General features: G+C 48.2%; 1 long non-coding RNA gene and 1 pseudogene across 1 annotated transcript; both read right to left on the bottom strand.

The window, feature by feature from the left end:
- Window positions 1-697: 697 nt before the first annotated feature.
- On the bottom strand, window positions 698-7,544 carry LOC137840040 (uncharacterized). Its single transcript, XR_011086429.1, has 6 exons — window positions 7,112-7,544; window positions 6,888-6,934; window positions 6,687-6,764; window positions 4,752-4,840; window positions 1,044-1,073; window positions 698-853 (listed from the first exon to the last, which is right to left on the bottom strand). It is a non-coding gene; the product is annotated as an uncharacterized lncRNA (long non-coding RNA).
- Window positions 7,545-8,278: 734 nt separating this feature from the next.
- On the bottom strand, window positions 8,279-16,718 carry LOC125968096 (janus kinase and microtubule-interacting protein 3-like; annotated as a pseudogene).
- Between the last annotated feature and the right edge of the window lie 841 nt (window positions 16,719-17,559).

The raw sequence follows: 17,559 nt of genomic DNA, 5'->3' as shown, positions 1-17,559 counted from the left end.
TCGTCAGTCAGAGATCACAACATTTGTACCTGGAGAGCACAAACGCAGCGCTGTTTTCCACTGGCTTCGAACTCAACTTCAATCGGTACCGTAACTTACAACATCATAAACATAGAACTAGCTTGACTTATTCATTGAATAAATGCATTTGGTTCTTCAAAACTGCATCACGCAACATAGCGTGACCGAGACGGCCGTTATCCACCTGCGTGACGTTATTTGGTGAAATGAATGAGATGTTTAAGACACCATCGTTCTGTCTCTATGTAGATGAAGGGAAATAATCGATTGCTGAAGGTCCAAAGGTGTTGTGATAAACAAATAAACATATTAGTGATTAGTGACATATTTGTGATAAACATATTAGGCAGGATAATCACATATGTTAACGTGACTGCCCACACTGTATTTATTTATGGTTATTTGTTAAATCGAGTACTGTTAGACATGAAATAGGAAGTGTTTAACATAAATGGAAGACGAAAGGGGTACTCACCATTGTAGCTCCTGCTGGTCAATGATACGAGCCTCTTCTTGCAGTGGAAAACATACAGCCAACAAACACCGTGGAACCTAAAGGAATGAAATTAAACATTAACATTTAGCCTAAACCAACATTCACAGATACAACGCAACGCAAACTACACAAACGTAAATCTTTTTAAACACAATGAGTTGTACTTACCGTGTACGCTCTAGACGGTCCACTTGCAAGCAGAAAATAAAGATATTTCTGTTGATAATCGTCGTGTTTGTATCCGGTGTCTCGCTCAAGGCCATTGCGCCCACAGATTTGAATTTTGGCGAGAGTTCAGCCTATTGACGTCATTTCCGCGGTGTAATACCCGCATATCTGAAACGGCAAAGTTAAGAGTAGAGTTAAATAAAGTTTTTAGTCAACGCAATAATTTACAACCGTTGACCAGTCGAAATAATCGTCGAAATTTGGCGTCTGTGGCTGGAAGCAGACGCCGAGTTCGACATTCCTCCCAAACGCCACACTCCCTCGCTTTTCAGGGCTAAAAAAAAACAGTTGTAATTACCTTGTACGCTCTAGACGGTCAAGTTGCAAGCTGAAAACAAAAATATTTGCCTTGTAAGTCATCGTGTTACTAACCGCTGTGTCTTGTTTGCCAGAATTGCCGCTTTCCTACTTCCTGTTGCAAGCCACGCCCACGGATTATAATTTTGCCGTGAGTTCCGCCTATTGACGTCATGTCCGCGTCACATGACTGCGACGTAATATTATCTAAAACTGTTAGTGCGGTATTGTGTTGTTCTGTGCGGTATTGTGTTATTCTGTGCGGCGTCGTGTTGTTCTGTGCGGCGTCGTGTTGTTCAGTGCGACGTCGTGTTGTTCAGTGCGGCATGGTGTTGTTCAGTGCGGCATGGTGTTGTTCAGTGCGGCATGGTGTTGTTCAGTGCGGCATAATGTTGTTCAGTGCGGCATAATGTTGTTCAGTGCGGCATGGTGTTGTTCAGTGCGGCATGGTGTTGTTCAGTGCGGCATGGTGTTGTTCAGTGCGGCATAATGTTGTTCAGTAAGCCGTAATGTTGTTCAGTGCGGCATGGTGTTGTTCAGTGCGGGATGGTGTTGTTCAGTGCAGGATGGTGTTGTTCAGTGCGGCATGGTGTTGTTCAATGCGGCATGGTGTTGTTCAGTGCGGGATGGTGTTGTTCAGTGCAGGATGGTGTTGTTCAGTGCGGCATGGTGTTGTTCAATGCGGCATGGTGTTGTTCAGTGCGGCATGGTGTTGTTCAGTGCGGCATGGTGTTGTTCAGTGCGGCATGGTGTTGTTCAGTGCGGAATGGTGTTGTTCAGTGCGGCATGGTGTTGTTCAGTGTGGGATGGTGTTGTTCAATGCGGGATCGTGTTGTTCAGTACGGGGTGGTGTTGTTCAGTGCAGGATGGTGTTGTTCAGTGCAGGATGGTGTTGTTCAGTGCGGCATGGTGTTGTTCAATGCAGGATCGTGTTGTTCAGTGCAGCATGGTGTTGTTCAGTGCAGCATGGTGTTGTTCAGTGCGGCATGGTGTTGTTCAATGCGGCATGGTGTTGTTCAGTGCGGGATGGTGTTGTTCAGTGCGGCATGGTGTTTTTCAGTGCGGCATAATGTTGTTCAGTGCAGCATGGTGTTGTTCAGTGCGGCATGGTGTTGTTCAGTGCGACATAATGTTGTTCAGTGCGGCATAATGTTGTTCAGTGCGGCATGGTGTTGTTCAGTGCGGCATGGTGTTGTTCAGTGCGGCATGGTGTTGTTCAGTGCGGCATGGTGTTGTTCAGTGCGGCATGGTGTTGTTCAGTGCAGGATGGTGTTGTTCAGTGCAGGATGGTGTTGTTCAATGCGGCATGGTGTTGTTCAGTGCGGGATGGTGTTGTTCAGTGCAGGATGGTGTTGTTCAGTGCGGCATGGTGTTGTTCAGTGCGGCATGGTGTTGTTCAGTGCGGAATGGTGTTGTTCAGTGCGGCATGGTGTTGTTCAGTGCGGCATGGTGTTGTACAGTGCGGGATGGTGTTGTTCAATGCGGGATGGTGTTGTTCAGTGCGGGATGGTGTTGTTCAGTGCAGGATGGTGTTGTTCAGTGCGGCATGGTGTTGTTCAATGCGGCATGGTGTTGTTCAGTGCAGGATGGTGTTGTTCAGTGCGGCATGGTGTTGTTCAATGCGGCATGGTGTTGTTCAATGCGGCATGGTGTTGTTCAGTGCGGCATGGTGTTGTTCAGTGCGGCATGGTGTTGTTCAGTGCAGCGTAATGTTGTTCAGTGCGGCATGGTGTTGTTCAGTGCGGAATGGTGTTGTTCAGTGCGGCATGGTGTTGTTCAGTGCGGGATGGTGTTGTTCAGTGCGGCATGGTGTTGCTCAGTGCGGCATGGTGTTGTTCAGTGCGGGATGGTGTTGTTCAGTGCGGCATGGTGTTGTTCAGTGCGGCATGGTGTTGTTCAGTGCGGCATGGTGTTGTTCAGTGCGGCATGGTGTTGTTCAGTGCGGCATAATGTTGTTCAGTGCGGCATAATGTTGTTCAGTGCGGCATAATGTTGTTCAGTGCGGCATAATGTTGTTCAGTGCGGCATAATGTTGTTCAGTGCGGCATAATGTTGTTCAGTGCGGGATGGTGTTGTTCATTGCGGCATGGTGTTGTTCAGTGCGCCATAATGTTGTTCAGTGCGGCATGGTGTTGTTCAGTGCGGGATGGTGTTGTTCAGTGCAGGATGGTGTTGTTCAGTGCGGCATGGTGTTGTTCAATGCGGCATGGTGTTGTTCAGTTTGGGATGGTGTTGTTCAGTGCGGCATGGTGTTGTTCAGTGCGGCATAATGTTTTTCAGTGCGGCATGTTGTTGTTCAGTGCGGCATGGTGTTGTTCAGTGCGGCATGGTGTTGTTCAGTGCAGCATAATGTTGTTCAGTGCGGCATGGTGTTGTTCAGTGCGGAATGGTGTTGTTCAGTGCGGCATGGTGTTGTTCAGTGCGGCATGGTGTTGTTCAGTGCGGCATGGTGTTGTTCAGTGCGGCATGGTGTTGTTCAGTGCGGGATGGTGTTCAATGCGGGATCGTGTTGGTCAGTGCGGCATGGTGTTGTTCAGTGCGGCATGGTGTTGTTCAGTGCGGCATCGTGTTGTTCAGTGCGGCATGGTGTTGTTCATTTCGGCATAATGTTGTTCAGTGCGGCATAATGTTGTTTAGTGCGGCATGGTGTTGTTCAGTGCGGGATGGTGTTGTTCAGTGCGTTATAATGTTGTTCAGTGCGGCATGGTGTTGTTCAGTGCGGCATGGTGTTGTTCAGTGCGGCATGGTGTTGTTCAGTGCGGCATAATGTTGTTCAGTGCGGCATAATGTTGTTCAGTGCGGGATGGTGTTGTTCAGTGCGGGATGGTGTTGTTCAGTGCGGCATGGTGTTCAATGCGGAATGGTGTTGTTCAGTGCAGGATGGTGTTGTTCAGTGCGGCATGGTGTTGTTCAGTGCGGCATAATGTTGTTCAGTGCGGCATGGTGTTGTTCAGTGCGGCATGGTGTTGTTCAGTGCGGCATGGTGTTGTTCAGTGCGGCATGGTGTTGTTCAGTGCGGCATGGTGTTGTTCAGTGCGGCATAATGTTCAGTGAGGCATAATGTTGTTCAGTGCGGCATAATGTTGTTCAGTGCGGCATGGTGTTGTTCAGTGCGGGATGGTGTTGTTCAGTGCAGGATGGTGTTGTTCAGTGCGGCATGGTGTTCAGTGCGGGATGGTGTCTTTCAGTGCGGCATGGTGTCGTTCAGTGCGGCATGGTGTCTTTCAGTGCGGCATGGTGTCGTTCAGTGAGGCATGGTGTTGTTCAGTGCGGCATGGTGTTGTTTAGTGCGGCATGGTGTTGTTCAGTGCGGGATGGTGTTGTTCAGTGTGGCATGGTGTTCAGTGCGGCATGGTGTTGTTCAGTGCGGTATCGTGTTGTTCAGTGCGGTATCGTGTTTCTCAGTGCGGTATCGTGTTGTTCAGTGCAGTATCGTTGTGTTGTTCGTATTGTGTTGTGTTGTTCGTAATGTGTTGTGTTGTTCGTATTGTGTTGTGTTCTTCGTATTGTGTTGTGTTGTTCGTATTGTGTTGTGTTGTTCGTATTGTGTTGTGTTGTTCATATTGTGTTGTTCATATTGTGTTGAGTTGTTCGTATTGTGTTGTGTTGTTCGTATTGTGTTGCCTTTAACACTTAGCCTCTAACACTTAGCCTCTAACACTTAGCCTCTAGCATCTAGAAGGTAAATAAAGAGGAAGGAAGGACTCACCGGTGACGTCTTCGCCCACGTCCAAGCGTTGTACTTTGTATTTTCATCCTTCTGACAGTGGAAAACATAACCAACAAACACCGTGGAACCTAAACGAATGAAAGAAAACTATCATTTGGCCACAACCAACATTCACAGATACAACACAATGTGACGTGCGGGGTTGAGGTTAAAGGTTGAGTGAAGGGCCCTCGTTTTAAACTACTTTTTTGAAAAGGATTGGGAACAAGTAAGACGTATTTAATTTATTTAATGGGAAGTAGTAAGAGCTATTGAATTTAATCTATGTATTATATTCTTTTGTATTGTAATCTGTTGTATTCTTTTGGATTGTATTCACACTAACCCCACTAAAACTTCAGCCCACAAAAACTCGCCTCTGGCGCCTAGCCTCTGGCACTTAGCCTCTAACACTTAGCCTTTAACACTTAGCCTTTAACACTTAGCCTTTAACACTTAGCCTTTAACACTTAGCCTAGAAGGTGAATAAATAGGGTTAAAGGTTGAGTGAAGGGCCCTCGTTTTAAACTACTGTTTTGAAAAGGAGTGGGAACAAGTAAGACGTATTTAATTTATTTAATGGGAAGTAGTAAGACTTATTAAATTTATTTAATCTACTTTTCTTCCTAGGCAAAATTTGATGTGCTGCAATTCCAAATTTCCAAAGTGAATGAAGGAATGAAGTCCTTTAAATTATGATTTTGTATAAATACTAGGCATTAACACAAAATCGACGGCACAAAATGGCCAGACTTTACTTGTTTGTAAAGGACTGGTTACAAGACAGACTTTTTTAATTTATTTAATGGGAAGAAGACTTAGTTTAATTGATCTATTTTTGTTCCCTGGCAAAATTCGATTTGCTGCAATTCCAAATTTCCAAAGTGAATGAAGGCAAGAAGTCGTTTAAATTATGATTTTGTTTAAATACTAGGCATGGACACAAAATCTACGGCACAAAATGGGCAGACTTTACTTGTTTGAAGAGGACTGGTTACAAGACAGACTTTTCTGATTTATTTATTGGGAAGAAGACTTATTTAGTTTATTTAATCTATTTTTGTTCCCTGGCAAAATTGGATTTGCTGAAACTGTATTTTGCCAAATCTTGCCTTGAGACCTGATAGGAAGTATTAAACGCTTAGTTAAATCAATACAAGTTGGTAGTAAGAGCGAGTAATGTTGGTTGAACCGATGAATGAAGGTTGAAAGCAATTTAAATTATGACTTTGTATAAATACTAGATATTAACAGAACATCTACTGCGCAAAATGGGCAGAGTTTACTTGTTTGAGAAGGAGTGGTTTATTCAAAACTAAGATTTATGTAATCTGTTTGTTCCCAGGCAAAATTGGATGTGATGCAATTCCAAATTTCACCACATGATGGTGCCCAATTTTGACTTCATAGGACATATTAAACACTTAGCTTGTTATTATGTTCAAGGTAATCAGATTTGTTTATCATTCTAATGGCCTCTTCAAAACTATTCTGGATTACTACTTTGGATCTATTCTACATTACTTGGCAACAACATACTCTGTAACAGATTAGGCAGTATAATCACATATGTTAACTTGAGAGTGCCCACACTCAATCTACTTATCGTGATGTGTTAAATCAATTACTGTTAGACATTATTTGTCTGATAATCTACCAAATCTTTGAATTGAAGAATTTGTGATTTAATTAATAGCTTGTTCAGGGTAATCAGACTTGTATATAATTCTAATGGCCTTCTTTTGAAAACTATTCTGAATTACAACTTTGGATCTTATATTACTTTGCAACAATCTACTCGGTGACAGATTAGGCAGTATAATCACATATGTTAACTTCAGTGCCCACACTGTATTTATTTATGGTTATTTGTTAAATCAAGTACTGTTAGACATGAAATAGGAAGTGTTTAACATAAATGTTATGGCTACTCACCATTGTAGCTCGCTCCTGGTCAATGATACGAGCCTCTTCTTGCAGTGGAAAACTTGCAGCCAACAAACACCGTGGAACCTAAAGGAATGAAATTAAACATTAACATTTCGCCTCGACCAATTTTCACACGTACAATGCAACGCGGCTACACTTCTGCTATTACAAACGTAAATCTCCTTAAACACAATGAGTGTTACTTACCGTGTACGCTCTAGGCAAAATTGGATGTGATGCAATTCCAAATCTATCTGAAACGGCAGTTAAAAGTAGAGTTACATCAAGTTTTCTTTTTTAATCAACACAATCATTTACAACCGTTGACCAGAAAGAATCGTCGAAATTCGACGTCCCCCACAAACGCCACGCTCACTCGCTTTTCAGGGCAACAAAAGTACTTCTTTTTAAAAACGATGAGTTGTACTTACCGTGTACGCTCTGGACGGTCCAGTTGCAAGCAGAAAATAAAAATATTTCTCTTGTTAGTCGTATGTTACCATCCGCTGTGTCTTTGTAAACATCGCCGCCGTTTTCCTACTTCCTGCTGCGAGCCACGCCCACGGATTTAAATTTGGGCGGAAGCTCTTTCCATTGGCGTCGTTTTCGCGTATAGCAAATCCGATTGGTTGGGAAGGGGGCACGGTTATGCAGCCGAGGGGTCCTGTGATCGGTGGGATGTAAAGTAGGCGTCGACGTCACGTCCGCGTCACGTGACCACGACGTGGCAGACGTCAGCTAGCAACCGCTGTTTTGTTTAGTAGACTTACAGTTGTTATGCATTGACATAATGGCGCACACACCAAATAGATTTAAATAAATTAAATAATTCTTCTGCCCACTCTCTTTTAAACAAGTTAACTCTCCCCGCGGATTTGAATTCCGGCGAAAGTTACGCCCATCGACGTCACGTATGTCACGTGACCACGACGTGGCAGATGTCATATAGCAACCGCTGTTTTGTTTAGTAGATTTACAGTTGTTATGCATTGGCATAATGGTGTGCACTCAAAATAGATTTAAATAAATTTAATATTTCTTCTGCCCACTCCCTTTTAAACAAGTTAACTCTGCCCACGTCCATTGACGTCTTGTCTGCGTCACGTGACCACGACGTAGCGACGTCATATAGTAACCGCTGTTTTGATCAGTAGACTTACAGTTATTATGCGTTGACATAATGGCGCACTGGTTAGCATGGCCACCTCTTAAGCATGATGTTGCGGGTTCGACGCCTGATCAATGTTAGCATGGAGTGAGCTGAAGTGCATGGCGCTGAAGATTTGAATCTTTGAAATGCGCTGAGGTCTGACATATCAGGCAGAATGGTTTGCCATCACGTTCAACAAAAAATAGAAACTTTCCCACTCTGATTAAAACGTCCTGTGTTCATCTACGTATTTTCGTTTTGCTGTGCATCTTTTCCCTGCCATTTCGAGAGCCCAATTGACACTCATAGTTTAAAGAAATGTGTTTGCCCATCCTACTTTGTGGAATTTCACCACATGCGCTTTTGACCAAAATACCAAATTGAACTCAAGTGAAGCCAACACGCACAACCCCCCCCCCCCCCCCCCCCACACACACACACACACAAATGTTGATATGAACATAAAAGAGCCGCATGCGGTTCGGGAGTTGCGGCTTGGCCAAACCTGTACTATACAACTTTATTTGTATAAAATTTTCACAACAGCTGTCACACAAACAAAGCGGGAAAAACCGAAGACGTGCGTGTTCCGCCCACGCTGGATTTATTTGCACCTTTGAAAAGACACCGTATTGCCGCAGATGTGGCAAAGAGTACTTTTGGGCATCTGAGACGGAAGGATGTCCAAAGCATCATGTCACCTGCTCTGGTAGGCATGGTGGTGGGACATTGAGGTCAACCGCTTTGGGGTTGGCTGAATCTTTGATCGCAGGATGCCACACACTTGAAGACAGAAGCAGAAAAGCAGAGCTAAATGCAAAATGTACTCACCGGTGACTCCAATTTTTTTCCCCCCTGAAGAAACAGCTGGACGGGTGGCCCCGGCTGGCCAGTGGGACTCTTGTTATTCTGACCCTTTTTAGTGCGCGTTTGGGGCAACAACCGTTTTTTGTGGCGCTCTCTTCTGGTTCAAAAGTGCCCTGCATGTGAATTTGCTTTTCCTGCCTTCTGATTGGATGAGCGCCGGTGTGACGCGGTGCCTTTGTCACCGTGGCGGGGGGTATACGTTGGCATCGGAGCGTCTGCCAACGTCTGAGACCGGCTGGCAGTGTATCGGAGGTGTCGAGTGCGGTGCCGCTGGAGCTCACTCACCAGCTGGTGTTAGGGCCACAGAATGAAGGCCAAGGAGAAGAATAGAAAGAGAAACAGAAACTTCTCCTCCAATTGTTTGATTTGTCTCTTCTGAGCTTCGATGAATTCTTTCAGCTCTTTGTTCCTCTAGGACGGACAAATGGAAAGTGGCATTCAAAAGCCAGTAAGCGTGCAAGTAAGTGCCGGGCTGGCTTTGGGCCCTTACCTGTTGCGCGCTGTGCAGCAGATCCATTCTCTCGGAGGATGCAAGCGTCGCGCTCCCTCAACTCGCACATCAGGGCTCGCTTCCATTGGTCCACGGCGCTCCTAAGCTCTTCTCTCTGATCCGCCGTCAGCACGTCATTCACGCCAGCGTGGCTGGCTTTTTCGCCGTCCGTGGCGGGGCAGTCCCGCTGCGGTAGCGCCTCGTACAACATGGCCTCCAGCTCCAGGATCCTCTGGGCCGCAATCCTCGTCCATCAGTGGTCCGGCGGGAGATTTGAGGGCGGCTTACCTTATGAGCCTGGTCCATGGAACACTTCCTGAAGTCCAACTCTTCATCCAGGTAGCCCTTCTGCTTGCAGAACATATCCTAGCACAGCTCAAGGTCAGAATTGTTGGGGCACATTGCCGGAGTTCCCCTTGGCTGATGTCGCGTGTCTGTCTACCTTCTCACTTTCAATGTCCAACATCTTCTGTTGAAGTGCTGACTTGGTCACTTTGATGTATTCTAACCACTGAGGAAAGGCTGCTGTCACATAAGCAGAATGCGAGAGCGTGCGTGGACGTGCGCGTTACCTTCTCGGCTAGGGTGAGAAGGGTCCTGGCGTGAATCACGACCACCTGCTCCTCGTTGGTGAGATTCTGCAAGAGCCCAAAGGCACAGCGTCAACAAGCTTCTTTCAGCGCAAAGCCTTCCAAAAGTCACATTTGAGCCGCCGAGTCTCGTGGAGTGCGAACATAAGGAGTTCGACATACACTTACGGCGTTATAGCCCAGGATGTCCAGCTTCTTCATCAGATCACTGATGACGATGTCCGGGGGAAAGGCGCAAGGAGCAATGTAAGGTGTTCTGGGACCTCGGGTTAAGGTTAGGGTTGCGAGGGACGCCTTACGTACGCTCACGCCCTCGGCCTCGCAGTAGATCTGCAAAGGGCTGAGGCCGTCTGGGAAAAGGACTTGCAGAAACTTCAAGACGGGGGAGCGCCACTCCCTCTCCTGAAAGGCAGAGGCATGCATCCGTCCGTCCGTCCGTCCGTCCGTCACATCTCTGGCCTCAACACGCTTGTGCGAGTCTTCCCACCTCCAGCTCCAGGATGCGGAACTCAAGCAGTTCGTTTTGGTCTCGGATATCCTGGATGTCCTCTTTCAGACGCGCTTCTTCCGCCTCCATCCGCCTGACCTGAAAAGACAGTCAGACCTCATCTGCGGGGCTTCCCGACGGGTGTGACGCCAAGCGACTCCGCCCAGCGCCTTTCTTTCCGTCACCTTTTTGGCCAACTGCTGATTGCTCTGACGCAGCAGCTGCTTCTCCTCCACCCACTTGACATTCTAGAAGAGACAAACGCGTGGACAGCTTTGGAATGTTGTGTCATTTTCATCCACAAATTCTTTGGTTGACTGGAAAATGACATTTGCTTTTCTCCGCGTTTTCCCAGCCACGTTCGGGGGGGGGGGGTTGGTCCAGTAATGCCAGACGAATGAGTGACTGAAGAATGTAGCTATTTTGTCTGAGAAAAAGGTGTGCTCATTGATGAGCTTACCTGTCCTTGTTGCTTCAGCGCTGACTCCAGATCTGCTACTCTGCTTTGATAGTGACCCATTTCTACCATCAGCTTTTCTCTGGTCTGAAAGGAGGAGGAGGGAGGCTCCTCCTCCTCCTTTCAGACCAGAGAACACCCGAGGCTGGGTGAGAACGGGGAGGCTGCGACCCGGCCGGGGGTTGCGGGAAGGGGCGCCACCTTGATCTCCTTCTCGGCGTCGTAGTCCCCTTCGCTGGTCTGGGCTAGCAGAGCGTAGGCTCGTTGCAGCGCTTGATATTCTTGCGTCAGCTGGCGGTAGCGAAGCTCCGCCTCTTCATGCGCACACCAATGCAACACAGCACTAGTACCAGAATCAGTCAGACCGGCGACAAAGCACCCGCGACGCAAAGACGAGTCCGATTCCAGGCTGAAGAGGAATGTTTGGTGCCAATACGCTGGCAGAAATGGCGGGCTACCTCTTCGGGTTCCGTGTCGGGGGTTCTGTCGGTGTGAAAAGACAAGGACGATCCGTCCGGGTCCACCAACACGTCTTCGTCGTAGCCGTAAAATGTTTCGATGACCTGCGGGCGCGGAAGCAAACATCTCTCTGAACAAACTGAAGCGACACCTCACGATGAATCGACGAGAGGAACGATAGCGAGAAAAAGGCCATTTCATCTTGCGCAACACCAAGCAGCCGCAAACAAACAGACTCACCTTGCAGGACCTCACGCTTTGTTCCTCCTCAGAGATTCTCGACGTCGGTATCGTAGCAGCAAATCTCTCTCCTGTCGACACAAATAATCCGCCTTTGAGATTCTTTGGATGCAAAGGGAACGAACGGCTCCGGCGCAGAAACAAACGCGACTCACAATGACATTTCTGACATGAGCTCCTGTCTCCAGAGCCTGAAAAACACGTCACCGGCGATGATTGGAGGGACGCTCGTCTTTTCCAAAAGTGACAACTACAGGGTGTGTCAGGGTTTTCCAGATTATCTTTATCGTATCATTGTGTTGCTTTGACTTTGACTGCGACCTGTAATAAATAATATTATTTATCCCTTATTTATCCCTATCGCTTATCCCTTCCTACACAAAGTCGTAAAACACCCCTTGCTATGTTTTGACTAGAGGTCAAGGGCTTCCTCTATTCAATCCACTCTTACACCCACCCTGTTTCTCTTAATTAAAATGCTCGTGCAGGAGCCGAGAGTCAGACTTCATTCGTACAACGGATGGACTCTCCACCTGCAGGTGTCCAAAAGAACTTACTTGTCTCCCGTGTGGTTCTTGCAAAATAAGTTGGAGCGAGCGCAACTCTAACAGGGTGCATTTTGCCACTAGCTGCCTACGGACAATGACGTCGCGCTCGCGGCTCATGGTTGACGGGCTGAGCAGCCGGGCAAGTCCGTCGTTTTCAGCGCACAGCGAGTGGCAAAGGCGCTGACAAAACGGGAGCTTTGAGCTGCTGAAAACGGCAAAACAAGTCTAAAGCGTGTTCAAACGCGTGCGCACAATGCTCCTGCTTGAAAGGTCGGAATTTAAGGGGCCAATTTTTTGGATGGCGGCCGCCGGCCAAGCTTTGGACGGAAAAGGTTTCCTGGCGACAGCGAGCGAGCGCGGCGCTGCCGTACGTGCACCGAGTCGCCTGCCTGAAGACCTTGGACAAGTCGTCGATGATGTGCCGCTGCTCCACAACTTGAAGGAACTCCATTTCACCGTCCTGCTGGCCGCAACCGCGGTCCAGGTCATTGAGCGAACTAGGCCTTCTCTGTGGAACACAAATGCAGTGGACTCTGTTGGCACGCCGCCGTTGTCCGCGTCGACTTACCAAGCTTGCCATCTCCTCGTTCTCCTGGGTGACAAAGCGCACTTTGTTTTCAAGGCGACACAGCACCAGCGAGAGTTCTTCATTCTTCCTGCTCAGGCGTTTGTTTTTGTACAGGAGTGGCAGAAACTGGCTTTCTGTTTCTCTCAGTCGCTTTAGCTGCAAGCATGAAGTGCGGGATGTGAAAGACGCACAACACGCGGGCCAGAACGTATCCATTCCTTTTGCATCGGTTTGAACGGAATCGTGGCTTTGGCTCCCAATAAAAGACATCTACCAGGCAACCGACTCGCCGCGCCGCTCAACTAATAAGCAAGCGCAATGGGTGCCTCGCTGGATGGCGCGCATCAAACGTAGCGCAAACCTTCAAGCGTGCCGTCAATAAATTACCAGTTCATTGCGCTCTTCAGAAAGCAGGGCGTTTCGATCCTCCAGTTTCCTGATGACTGCGCTGAGCTCAGCGATTTTCAGATGAAACCGTCGCGTGTCCCGATCCTCCTGAGACTGAAAACGCCCCGCAACACACACACACAAGCACTCGTTCAAAGTTCAAAACTGTTTTTGTGCTACCTTCCTCCAGCAACGAACTAAGTCATGCGTACTGCAAGTGTGTGATGAGGTGGCTTATGCAATGAAGAGGATTGCTAGTAGCGGCGTTGACCCCACTTCCAGGGTAGTTTAGGCCCGCCCTTTGGGAATCCCTCAGGGCAGCGATCTGCTGCTCGGCAGCCTGAGTCTGCAGCTGAAGGCGGTGGACGTGGCCGGCCCCAGGGCTTCATCCAAAACACTAACCGCTCTGTCTTTCAGCTTGATCTCATCCGTCTGGATGTACAAACGGGGAGCGCTCAGGCAGGCGGGCAAACTCATTTGCCAGAATTGTGACAAAAACAAAGAGAGCAACCGGCCAATTTTTTTTCTTGAATCGACTAGAACACCTTTGCTGTGACAAAAGCGAAGCGAGCAACCGGACATTTTCTTCTTGTGAAATAGAATAGAATAGAATGCCTTAGGTGTCATTACACTGCAGGTATACAACGAAATTGGGAACATAGCCACGCACCGCGCATCTGATCAGTCCTACCAGTCGGCGGATCTCCCTCTCGCAGTCTCTCTTGGTTCGGCTCAGCTCCTCCCGATGCTGGTGATGAGCCGATCGGAGCTCGGCCGCTCGGGACTGCCAGGCCTGCTGGGCCGCTGCCAGGGCTTCTTCCGCGCTCCTGGTGGAGGCGACACCGCTCGGTCTCCCGACACCGCCGCGTCTCCTCCACCTCCGCCAGCAAAGCGCCCCCCCTCCTCACCTGAGCAGACATTGCGCCACACCGGGCCGTTGAGACCGCAACGGAGCGCCGCGACGCTTACTGGGGACAAGCTACACAATACGGTAGCGGCCGCATCGAAGCCCGACGTGGCGTGCGGATAGTCAGACACGGATAGAGCGGATCACCTTGTCCATGGAGCCGTCCCTCAGGCTGAGGACCAAGGCATTCAGTCGCTGGATCTCTCCATCTTTGATTTTGATCACTCTCATCAGCTCCATTTCATGCTGCCGCAGTAATGTCTCCCTGGTAATGGCTAACTCTTTCTGCTTCTCCTCATGGAGTTTGCTTTTGAGTTCCGTCATGGCGGCGGTGGCACGGTGGTGCTCCGCCCGCAGGTCCTGACTTCTCTCTCTCTCCAGACAGCTGACCTGACATGACTTAGACTTAGACAAACTTTATTGTCATCTTGTCTGCACATGGTGCATACAAAACGAAATTCCGTTGCATACGTCTTACAACAAAGTAGTGATATTGCAGTTGAATAGAAGTAACATATCCTATGAAAATGTATATATATACATATACTATATATATATATATATATATATATATATTAAAAATAAGTATAAAGTGCAGCAGTGATAATTATGCAATAGTGCAAGTAGGCAAAACAGTATTCAAGAGTGTGCAGAGGAATGCTAAACCATGTATTAAACTTCTATTTAAAGGGTTTATACAAGTTCAGTAAAGTTGGTAGTGCGAGATAGTGCAAGATAGAGGTCCGTAGTGTCATAAAGTACAGTTCTGTGAATGTGTGATGCAGAGTTCAGTTTAGAGCTCAACAGTTCTAGTGTTCAACAGTCTGATGACAGCAGGGAAAAAGCTGTTGCAGAACCTGGTGGACCTGCAGCGGATGCTGCAAACCTCTTCCCAGAGGGCAGCAGGGAGAACAGTCCATGGTGGGGGTGTGATGGGTCATTGATGATGTTACGGGCACGGGACATGCAGCGCTGAGATGAAATGTCCTGAATGGAGGGAAGAGGAGCCCCTATGATCCTCTCTGCTGTCCTCACCACTCTCCTCACGTTCTTCCAATCGGAGGCGGTGCAGCCTCCACACCACACAGAGAGACAGCTTGTCAGAATGCTCTCTATGGTGCTCCTGTAGAACGTCCTCATGATGGGTGGGGGCAGGTGGGCTCTCCTCATCCTCCGCAGGAAGTACAAGCGCTTCTGTGCCCTCTTGACCAGTGCCGTAGTGTTCATAGTCCAGGTGAGGTCTTCTGTGATGTGGACCCCCAGGAATTTGGTGCTGCTGACCACCTCCACAGCTGAGCTGTTGATGATCAGTGGAGCGTGGTGAGGCTGTTTTTTCCTGAAGTCGACGATGATCTCCTTCATCTTCTCCTCATTCAGGATCAGGCTGTTTTCTCTGCACCAGCCCACCAGCTGCTCCACCTCCTCTCTGTAGTCCAGGTCGTTGTTGTCTCTGATGAGCCCCACCACCGTTGTGTCGTCTGCTGACTTCACGATGTGATTGGTGGTGAACCTGAGGACGCAGTCGTGTGTCATCAGGGTGCACAGCAGGGGGCTCAGGACGCAGCCCTGAAGGGAGCCTGTGCTGAGGGTGATGACATCAGAGGTGTTCTGTCCGACCCGGACTGACTGAGGTCTGTTGGTGAGGAAGTCTAGCAGCCAGTTGCGAAGGGGGGTGTTGAAGCCCAGGTGTTCCAATTTTCCTACCAGATGCTGTGGGATGATGGTGTTAAACGCTGAGCTGAAGTCCAGGAACAGCCTCCGCACATGGGTGTTCTTCTCCTCCAGGTGAGCCAGGCTCAGGTGAAGAACGGAGGAGATGGCTTCCTGAGTGGAGCGGTTTTGCCGGTCGGCAAACTGGAACGGGTCAAATAATAGGGGGAGTCTGGAAACGATGTGACCTTTAAGCAGCCTTTCGAAGCACTTCATCATAACCGGAGTCAGTGCAACAGGCCGGTAATCATTAAATGAGGTGATTTGAGGTTTCTTCGGCACCGGAATGATGGAGGCAGTCTTAAAGCACGCCGGCACTGTGGCTTGGCCCAGCGAGGTGTTAAAAATGTCTGTGATGACCCCAGCCAGATGACTTGCACATTCCCTGAACACACACCCAGGAATGTTGTCCGGGCCAGGGGCCTTACAGGGGTTGACTCTCCTCAGGGTCTTCAACACATCGGCGGAGTCAAGGCAGAGTACCTCCTCTTCCTGATGGGGGACAGTTTTAACTGCTGGAGTGCCGTTTAGTGCCTCGAACCTCCCAAAGAAGTTATTTAGACCATTTAGAAAGTCAGCATCAACTACACCCACCGGGGGGGGGGAGGGTGAGTTGTCGTCTGTAATCGCCCGTATGCCTTGCCACATACTCCTGATGTTTTTGACGTCGTGGAAACGATCCTGAAATTTTCGACTGCGGTCTCGCTTCGCTATTCTGATGGCACGGTTCAAGTTGGCTCTCGCTGTCCTCAGTGTCTCCTTGTCGCCAGACTTGAAGGCAGAGTTCCGCGCTCGTAGCGTTTGACGTACCTCCTCAGTCATCCAGGGTCGTTGGTTGCCCCGGGTGATGATATTCTTAGTGGTGCTGACGTCCTCGGTGCATTTGTTGATGTAGGCTGACACAGTCATGGCACACGCATGTCTAATCTACATCGGGAAAACTGGGAGGGAGGGAGGCAGGCAGGGAGGCAGGCAGGGAGGCAGGCAGGGAGGCAGGCAGTGTCTGTCTGTTGAGGTTTTCACCTTGTTCTTCTCCTGCTGAAGTTCTAACTGGACGTCCATCAGTTTGGTTCTCAGCTCGTCATTGGCGGCCTGAAGGGCGTCCGTTCGCTCCGCCTTGGCCCGCCCTGCCGGAGCTCGTTTGGACATCTCTTACTCGAGTCTCGCCCGGTCGTCAGTCAGAGATCACAACATTTGTACCTGGAGAGCACAAACGCAGCGCTGTTTTCCACTGGCTTCGAACTCAACTTCAATCGGTACCGTAACTTACAACATCATAAACATAGAACTAGCTTGACTTATTCATTGAATAAATGCATTTGGTTCTTCAAAACTGCATCACGCAACATAGCGTGACCGAGACGGCCGTTATCCACCTGCGTGAAGTTATTTGGTGAAATGAATGAGATGTTTAAGACACCATCGTTCTGTCTCTATGTAGATGAAGGGAAATAATCGATTGCTGAAGGTCCAAAGGTGTTGTGATAAACAAATAAACATATTAGTGATTAGTGACATATTTGTGATAAACATATTAGGCAGGATAATCACATATGTTAACGTGACTGCCCACACTGTATTTATTTATGGTTATTTGTTAAATCGAGTACTGTTAGACATGAAATAGGAAGTGTTTAACATAAATGGAAGACGAAAGGGGTACTCACCATTGTAGCTCCTGCTGGTCAATGATACGAGCCTCTTCTTGCAGTGGAAAACATACAGCCAACAAACACCGTGGAACCTAAAGGAATGAAATTAAACATTAACATTTAGCCTAAACCAACATTCACAGATACAACGCAACGCAAACTACACAAACGTAAATCTTTTTAAACACAATGAGTTGTACTTACCGTGTACGCTCTAGACGGTCCACTTGCAAGCAGAAAATAAAGATATTTCTGTTGATAATCGTCGTGTTTGTATCCGGTGTCTCGCTCAAGGCCATTGCGCCCACAGATTTGAATTTTGGCGAGAGTTCAGCCTATTGACGTCATTTCCGCGGTGTAATACCCG

The sequence above is a fragment of the Syngnathus scovelli genome, unplaced genomic scaffold, assembly GCF_024217435.2.
Source record: "Syngnathus scovelli strain Florida unplaced genomic scaffold, RoL_Ssco_1.2 HiC_scaffold_44, whole genome shotgun sequence".
NCBI classification, from domain to species: domain Eukaryota; kingdom Metazoa; phylum Chordata; class Actinopteri; order Syngnathiformes; family Syngnathidae; genus Syngnathus; species Syngnathus scovelli.
The sequence above is the reverse complement of the archived record's forward strand: the minus strand, read 5'-3'. Positions and strand labels throughout refer to the sequence as shown.